We start from the raw sequence: 9,395 nt of genomic DNA on the forward strand, positions 1-9,395 counted from the left end.
CTCAACCAATTGCTTTTTTGCGGGATCTTGTTGTTTGCTAATTACCAGCCATACTTGCCTATGAAAAACAGCCACTCGACTTTTAGGTGACTCATTGTCCATTAAGCACTTTGGGATGTTTGAGAGACATAATGAGGCACTATTTGTAAAATGCATCATTAAATGCAAATCTTTCTTCCAGATGGAAGAATCTCATAGTTAACGCAGTGTTTATTGACACCCCCGAATCTGCCTGCAAAACCCACTCAACCTCAGTTCTTGCAAGTTATAAGGGCAACCTTTCTCGTATAATGAGCACTCTATCCGCCCTGTTCCCATTAATTGTCCTGGATTTAACAGCAACCCATTTTTCTTGACATGGCTTTAATTGTAAGCTTGTCACACTAGATGTCATTTCAGAAATACCATGATTTGTTACTAATATATTTAAAGTTGTATTCCTGATCACATTCTTGCAGTCCATTCAAACCATTTGATTAGCATATAAATGGACATTACCCAGTGATCACACACCAGTCTTGCACTCTTTCCCCACCCCCCCTCCCTTATATATTTCTTGAATTTGCATTTAGAGACCTGTATTACCATGGATTTGAATTCCATTAAAATGAATGGGACAAAGTAAGAATTTAAATAATTAAAAACGGCATAGGAAATGATTTTTATCTAAGAGCTGAAGTAATCGACTGCCTCCTGGTTGTCACGTGACACCTATACATAATTCCAGGTGATTTATGTACATCTGACTTATTGTCTGACAGTATTTAGGCCTGTGCACCCATTTCTATTCAGGAATGTCCCACTGAAAGCAGCCTGGTGTTATGGTAAGGTTGTTGGAGCTCTCGGTTGAATCCAGCCCACAGGTTAAATGTATTGGTGGCAACGTGGGGAGAAGAACATGAGCACATGACTCTGATTTACACATGAATGGTTCAAAGGTCATGTGACATTCCCATCTTGACCACTTCGATGAGGGGGGAAGGTCCAAGAAAATCACAGTGCTGGTCTGTATGGGCTGAGAGCTCAACATGCCTATATCCAGAATAAAATGGCATCCACTTCCTCTCTGTCCAGTGGTGCAACTGGCCATTTACATTGATACCAATAACAACAACTTCCATTTATATAGCACTTTTAACGTAGTAAAACATCCCAAAGCACTTCACAGGAGCGTAATCAGACAAATATTTGATCCAGAACTTAAGGCCTAGGCAGCCGAAGGCTCGGCCGCCAATGGTGGCGCGAAGGAAATTGGGGATGTGCAAGAAGCCAAAATTGGAGGAGCGCAGAGATCTCGGAGGGTTGTCGGGCTGGAGGAGGTTGCAAAGAGAGGGAGGGGGGAGGCCGTGGAGGAATTTCAACACAAGGATGAGAATACTGAGCAGATGGATTCATCACTGATGCTAGTTATGCTCGTTGTGCACGAGTCTGCTGTTCCTACTTGTTTCATATTAAAGCCACAAACCTAGAGAGTATTAAACAAGGAATCAAAGAAGAAAAATCATTGGATCACATGGTTGTGCTATGTTAGATGGAAACATGCAATTATGAAGCATTTCTATATTTAGTCTGCAGCTTTTTGGTGGCAAGTTGGAACATTTTATAAATAGAGGTTATAACTATCAGGAAAGGGTATCGGAACAGGCTGGAGCTCCTTGCATTAAAAAGGAGAAGGCTGAAGGGTGACCTAATAGAGGCCTTTAAAAATATGAAAGGGTTTGATAGGATAGACATAGAGAAGATATTTCTGCGTGTGGCGGAATCCAAAATGAGGGGTCATAAATATAAGATAGTCACGGATAAATCCAATAAGTAATTCAGGAGAAACTTCTTTACCCAGTGAGTGGTGAGAATGTGGAACTCGCTACCCCAAGGAATAGTTGAGGCGAATAGCACACATGCATTTAAGGTGAAGCTAGGTATGTACATGAGGGTGCAAGGAATAGAAGGTTATGCTGATAGGGTGGGAAGAGGCTTGTGTGGAGCATAAACACCATCATAGACCAGTTGGGCTGAATGGCCTGTTTCTGTGCTGTACATTGTATGCATGCAATATTTAATTTTAGAAGAGCAGAAGGAGCGTAATGATTGAGAGGATTGTTGGCTTCTTCCATTTGTATGTAACTAAGTATTGCATTGGAAGAAGGGTGTGATTCTTTTATTAAATAACGTCAGCTTTGGCCTGAAATCATTTCACATGGAGTATTGCAGTGCTCATGTCATTCTGTGAAATTGTATCCAGTCCATCTATTTGCAGTTTCTGTAGCAATGCAGGTGGTTTAATGGTTGGCTAGTGTGAAGGGAATGAGAGCAATAAAATGATACAAATAGTGGCACTGAAAGCATTGTTGTTAGTGAGCCGTTGCTAGTGCTTCAGTCTATAACACTGGTGGTGTAGCCTCAAAATCATGGGCTGGATGATATTTCTTGTTCTCATGCCTTTGCTTTAAAGCCATTGGACAGAGACCATTGTTCCATGTTCATTACAATAGTAAATAAAAGGTCATATTCTGTGTGTATTTCAATGTTGATTTTTACCCCTTCTTACCCAAAGCCATTCATTCTTGCTGGTACAGAGTTCTACTTGGGGAGGTGGGGTAAGAGCATCATCACAACCAATCCAGACCCAAAATCCACACAATTTGCCAACAGGGGTAACTGGATAGAAATCTGGAGTGGGAATCTTCGCTAATATTTTCTTCCCTCTCCCAAGTTGGGGTACAGTTTAATGCCTCTATCAGCAAAGACTGAAGATAGAACCTGGGACCTTGTGGTCGGTATGGTTTGGCTACACAGTGTCTTCATAACTGAGCCATTGAGGGAGCTGACAATCTGCTATTTATTTATCATTACTATGGCCAAAGCTTCTCTAAATCATGCTCTCATTCTGACTAAGTGCCACTACAGGCTTTCCCACTTCCCCGCATCCTCACCATGTTGAAATTGAGACTCTATATGCTGGGGTTATTTTTAACCCAACCTGCTGGGCAAGAAACAGATGGGTTTGGGTTGGAAGGCCATTTTACACCCCGACTTCAATGGAGAGTAAAATAAGGCAGGAACTAAAATGGCTGGCGTACCTGAATCTCACCCATTTCTTGCTTGGGTTATGTTAAATGTACTTCACTGTCTCTGACTCTGACTTGTACTATTTCCTACATTACAACAGTGACTATACTTCAAAAGTACTTCATTGGCTGTAAAGTGCCTTGGGACATCGAGGTCGTGAAAGGCGCTATACAAATGCAAGTTTGTTTTGTTATTTTTTTTCTATCCTCATTTTCAATCTTGTTTATTTGTTGGCAGTTTGTGCATTCATGCAGCAACCATTCCCAAGTTTGCAGGATCAATGGGCTATCTCCAGAAATTAATTCCCTTTGTATATTATGAGAGAGGACACTGTTTATAAAAGTGTGTTCCTCTGAACCATATAATTAGTTTGAACATGTTCTCATTGGTAGTTTTTATCACTTCGTGCATTGTTCCTTACTCCCACAGAGCATGTCGTTTTCCTGATGATAGATGCCTGAAGGCAAAAGCCTTTGGGTATTAGTGAAAAATGTATTCATCTCGGCCCTGAATTTTTGTGGCTCTTGAATCTAATTTAATGCTTCTCATCCTTCCTACTCCTCTATTGCTTTTGGCATTTACTTAGAGCTGTTAACTTATAGAATTGTTCAAGGGTGATGAAGCTATTTGTCTCTGTGGGCAGCATAGGTGTATATCAAGGAGCCTCAAGGGCCACCTTTAAAGTTTAAATCCATGTTACCATTAGTGTGTGTGTATGTATATGTATATACATATATTCTCTAGTTGCTGATACTAGCAGAGTTCTGTGTTCTGATTTAGGATTTCGAACAACCCTTTCTAAAACTCCAGGCTCATAATATTCAAATAAGACAAACTAGCAAAACAGAAATTCAAGTGCATTTAGTAACCTAGTTTCCTGGACTTTGTAGCTGGATGTTGGGGTTTGCAGTTTGGAAACCCCTCGCACAGACAACCAAGTAACATAGAAGGCATTGATTCATGGTAGTGGGGGAGGTGACTTCTTCCATTCATTGTAGGGAAATTTGAATATGTTTTCATCCTCATTTGTGATGTCACCAAAAACAGCTAGAGGAAATCTTCCCCTAAATCGTTTTTTAAAAAAAAGGAAATGATTCTCAAATCAGCAGGAAGAATTAAAAGTGTGACCATTACATGTCCTGAAAGGGGACCTCAGTGGCAAGGTTAGCAAAATAGACTTGCATTTTTATGCTTGTTCCCAATCCTTAATTTAATTGTTTCTAAGTTCAATCAAGTGCAGTGATCCTGCAGTTAGATCCAAGCTCACAGATAACTGACCGTGGGGTTTTATGGTCCCAGCCTTAATCAATATAGTGACATACTGCAGTCTGAAATTTCAGAAATGATTACGGTCATGGTGCAGCTCAAATATTCTACCGAGGAAAATGGCAACTGCACAACGCACAACACAGTGACCAAACATGAAAAAGAACAGACTCAAGAGGCTGAATGGCCTACTCCTGTTCCTGTATTCCTAAGATGAACCTTAATGCCCTCTCAAAACACTTATTTCTGACAGCAAAAATCACTGACTGCCCTGCTAAGAGCACTCAATGCTGAATTAATTTCTTATTAGATTGTCAGACTAGATTGTTACAAGCTGGCAATTATCTTTCTTTTCTGTTTTCAATGACATGATTTTTAATTCATATATAATGATTGGGGGAAAATAAATTGCAGTGACAAGCAAACTGTTGCGTTATCTGTCTTAGTCAACCCATTGTAAAATTCCTGAACCTGTCTGTATCTCTTGGATATTCTACACAAAAATTTTGAAATATGGAAAACTGGGCCAAGTGTGGCATGGCAGTTCACCAGTGCCCTGCACAATTCATCAATAGGATCCCGGCTTGTGCCTTTTCATTCTCCACAGTCGATGATTGATGTTTGGGACTAGTGAACAGCCAGATGCTTCAATCCCCTTTCCTTGGAGCGAGAGTGAGGACCGTTATCCAGAGCCAATAATTGCAGCTGGTTGAGTTTGATGTACCTCATGAAGATATAAAAGCAATGGTTGCCATGCTCTTCTTAAAAAATGTTGGTTTCAATGATACCCACCAACATCCCAAAGGAGGATCTAAATATCCCGTTGTGTAATATCAATTTTAGTTCATTATCTGCTCTGGACGGCAACAGTGGGCATCTGATGTGGTGCTAAATCTTACAAGAGAGATCATGGGTTTGATCCCTGGTGGCTTGGCTAATCTCACTTGGAATAGCAATAGAGATCACTTCAACATTTCTGGGCTAGGCAGGGGAATAAAATCTTTTGGGGGTTGTCACTCCTCCTGATCGCTACCGATACACATGCTTGAAACAATGCATGTGTACCTGGCCAGGTGAGGAGAGAACATGCTCATCCACAGTGGGTCCTGTGGTTGAATAGACTATTTACCCTCACCTGTGACCACTGAAAAGCTGCACGTATAATTTGTGAGGAGAATAGGGCTGATATTCAAAGGACCTGCTGTCCAGTTGCGGAGGGTGAGAGAGGGGACGCGAATTAGATACGTATTTAGCATTTTTAAAAATGCTAATCATTTTGACAAAAGGTGCATCACATTTTAAAAGTTTTTCTCAAGTGAACTAGGCTGACTATGCACTGGAGTTGAATTCTTTCAAGAATACTGTAAGAAATACAAACACGAGTATTTACTTCAAGTAGTGGAAGGTTGATGGCAAGACCTAGACCCAAATGGTTCAATAGGGAGTTTAAAGCAAGCGCAAGGGGAAAACTAAAACCTCTTAAATGCTTTTATGGAGTTAGGGAAGAAGGAGGATGGAATGAATATAAAAGTAAATTGAGCATTAATAAAAACATTATTACAAAGAGTAGGGTAGGAAAACAAAATTCAACGGGCATCAGGGGAAAAATAAGAGATTCATTGGGTATATTCGGAATGAAGAAAACAATAAATAATGCATAAGAACCCGAATGTATGCAAGTGTACTAAAGGCAGAAAAGGGTATAATTAGTTTTGTAAGTAAATTTAATTCCAATGATAATCACAAAAGGAAACTATAGTGTTGGATAAGTATATGAGAAATAGAGATCAGTAATTTCAATTGTGATTAAGAAATTATAGCAACTGATGAACCACAAGATATTAGGCAGAGCATTGCATCCAAGAATTGAATGTGAGGCATGCTGACTGAAATCTTGCAAGTCCTTGTTTTTATTAGGCAAAAAGTCCAGAGCGAAAAAAAAAGCCCATTAATCCTGCTCCATCCAGAGTCCACATAAAATTCAGCCCATCAATCCCGCTCCATGCGCAATGAATCTATTCTGGTTCCCGCCCCCAACACCGTATGTTGATCCCCTACTTTAACTTAAGTATCACCAGTTGCTTACCTTAACAAAAATCAAGCAATGCGGTTAGCATTTCTGTTGCCCTTAATCCACCATCTCAACAGATATTGATCCATCTTCCTTTTTAAAGATGTCAATTGATCTCAAGTCAAATATCTTCCCTGTGTGTCCAGTATCTTGCAGGAGGGGAGGAAAACATTTTTTTGTGATCTTGAGGTTTGTGAATTTTTGAATTTGTGCCCTCGAGTCCTATGTCCATTATCCAGGTTAAATAGCTTGCTTACTTCAAATCTTACTTCAAATACCAATGGAGACCAATCTAGTGCTAAACTGCTGCCCTAGCTGAGGTCAGGAAACTCCGTATAGTATCGTAGTAGGTACGGCACTGGAGGAGGCCAGTCGGTCCATTGTGCCTGTGCCCGCTCTCTGAAAGAGTTATCCATTTAATCCCATAGCCCTGTAAATTGTTTCCCTTCAAGTATTTATCCAATTCCCTCTTGAAAGTTACTATTGAATCTGCTTCCACCACTCTTTTTCAGGCAGTGGATTCCAGATCATTACAACTTGCAGTGTTTTTTTAAAAAAAAATGTTTTCTCATGTCGCCTCTGGCTCTTTGGCTGTTCACCTTAAATCTATGTCCTGTGGTTACTGACCCTTCTGCCACTGGAAACAGTTTCTCCTTATTTACTCTATCAAAACCGTTCATGATTTCTCCTTAACCTTCTCTGCTGTAAGGAGAACAATCCCATCTTCTCCAGTCTCTCCACATAATTGAAGTCCCTCATCTCCTGCACCATTCTAGTAAATCTTCTCTGCACCCTCTCCAAGGCCTTGACATCCTTCCTAAAGTGTGGTGCCCAGAATTGAACACAATACTCTAGCTGAGGCCCGACCAGTGTTTTAGAAAGGTTTAGCATAACTTCCTTGCTTTTGTACTCTATGCCTCTATTAATAAAACCCAGGATCCCATATGCTTTTTTAACAGCCTTCTCAACTTGCCCTGTCACCTTCAAAGATTTGTGTATGTGCACCCCCTTTAAAATTGTACTGTTTAGTTTATATTGCCTCTCCTCATTCTTCCCACCAAAATGCATCACTTCACACTTCTCTGCTTTAAATTTTATCTGCCATGTGTCTGCCCATTTCACCAGTCTGTCTATGTCCTCCTGAAGTCTGTTACTATCCTCCGCATTGTTTACTACGTTTCCGAGTTTCATGTCCTCTGCAAATTTTGAAACTATACCCTCTATACCCAAGTCCAGGTCATTAACATATATCAAAAAGAGCAGTGGTCCTAATACTGACCCCTGGGGAACACCACTGTATACTTCCCTCCAGTCTGAAAAACAACTGTTCACCACTACTCTCTGCTTTCTGTCCCCTAGCCAGTTTTGTGTCCACGCTAACATTGTCCCTTTAATCCCATGGACTTTAATTTTGCTAAAAAGTCTATTATGTGGTACTTTATCAAATGCCATTTGAAAGTCCATATACACAACATCAACCACACTACTCTCATCAACCCTCTCTGTTACTCCCTCAAAGGACTCAAAACAAGTTAGTCAAACACGATTTTCCTTTAACAAATTCACGCTGACATTCATTTATTAGCCCATACTTTTCCAAGTGCCAATTTATTTTGCCCCTGATTATTGTCTCTAAAAGTTTCCCCGCCACTGACGTTAGGCTGACTGGCCTGTAATTGCCGGGTTTGTCCCTCTCCCCTTTTTTTTTTGAACAGGGGTGTAACATTTGCAATCCTCCAGTCCTCCGCCACCATCCCCGAATTAACTCATTCTTTCCCAAGATCTCACAACTGTGGAAAGCAATTTTACTTTTCCTGTACACTAGTTGAGCAGAGTGGACTCGAGTGCAGTCTGCCTGATACGACCTGAACTTGAATGTATTTCCAGGTTCAGGTTATTTATGTAGGCTCATCATCTGGCACAAGGGAGTAAGATCAGCCACTGAGATGCCTACAGCAGTGTTAGGGAATGGATACTTGTCTAATTTTATAAGTTATTGCCACAAGATAATAGGATTCAAAGGCATAGATTGGCTTTCATAAGAATTTAGCGTACAATGCTAACTTATTACCAACAATTTCACGTATACAATGATAACCATTACTAATAATAATAATCACATACATACTCGAGACACTTGCGGTAAAAACGAATGACCGGAGAATTCACTGTATCACAGGTTTCGAGCTCGAGGGGAACGGCTGGACAAGCCTTGTCGAATTCTGAAGTATCTATTCCAACGCCCCTCTTTTTATACTTTTTCACTGGCTGCGAGAATCCACATGTTCCAAAGTATTGCCTCATCCAATTAGATGCACTTCAGTTTGAAGATTCACTCCCCGTAACTTGACTCGCACTCCTTAATTTTCCAAATCTGTGGTAGGTGCCTTTTCAAGGTTAGAGCTAGCAAAGTTTGTTGCCTTGCTGAATCTCTTATCAGCAAAGACTGTCCCTGCTTGTTCTGTCTGTGCAGTAACTTATCAGCTAAAGCTCCCTGACTGGAATTCCTTTTCATTTAAACTGTCCTTCTAACAGAAACTTACTTAACAGGCAAAAGTTAAAGTTAAGAATTACCTGTTTCCTTACAAGGAGTAGTAATGGTCACTGTATGTCGGGTCTTCTACCTACTGTTCAAAAACAGGTGCTGTTAAGATAGTTTAATCTGAGCAGGGATGTTGCAAGGCCTAAAGAAATAACTGGCATTTACATAGCACCTTTCATGACCTCGGGATGTCCCAAAGTGTTGCACAAACAATGAAGCACTTTTGAAGTGTAGTCACTGTTGTTATGTAGGAAAATGTGACAGCCAGTTTGGCAAGGCCCCACAAACAGCAATAAGATAAATGCCCAGATAATTTGTGTTTGGTGGTGGTAGTTGAAGGATAAATGTTGGCCAGGACACTGGGAGAACCCCCTTGCTCTTCAAAAAGTGCTATGAATCTTTTATGCCCACCTGAGAGGGCCTTGGTTTAAAGCCTCCTCCAAAAGA

The 9,395-nt window shown here is 40.6% G+C and overlaps 1 long non-coding RNA gene across 2 annotated transcripts in view; it reads right to left on the reverse strand.

Moving 5' to 3' along the window:
- LOC137339977 (uncharacterized) overlaps positions 1-8,618 on the reverse strand; it is a 155,489-nt gene extending 146,871 nt beyond the window's left edge. The window contains exons 1-3 of one of the 2 annotated variants that reach the window (XR_010966670.1): positions 8,535-8,618; positions 6,422-6,555; positions 3,989-4,133 (exon numbers count right to left, since the gene is read on the reverse strand). This is a non-coding gene — a long non-coding RNA (uncharacterized lncRNA). Of the gene's footprint in view, positions 1-3,988; positions 4,134-6,421; positions 6,556-8,534 lie in introns of those variants that run through there. The other variant, XR_010966669.1, reaches the window with a different exon arrangement.
- Between the last annotated feature and the right edge of the window lie 777 nt (positions 8,619-9,395).

The sequence above is a fragment of the Heptranchias perlo genome, chromosome 21 (genome assembly GCF_035084215.1).
Source record: "Heptranchias perlo isolate sHepPer1 chromosome 21, sHepPer1.hap1, whole genome shotgun sequence".
Taxonomy (NCBI): Eukaryota; Metazoa; Chordata; class Chondrichthyes; order Hexanchiformes; family Hexanchidae; genus Heptranchias; species Heptranchias perlo.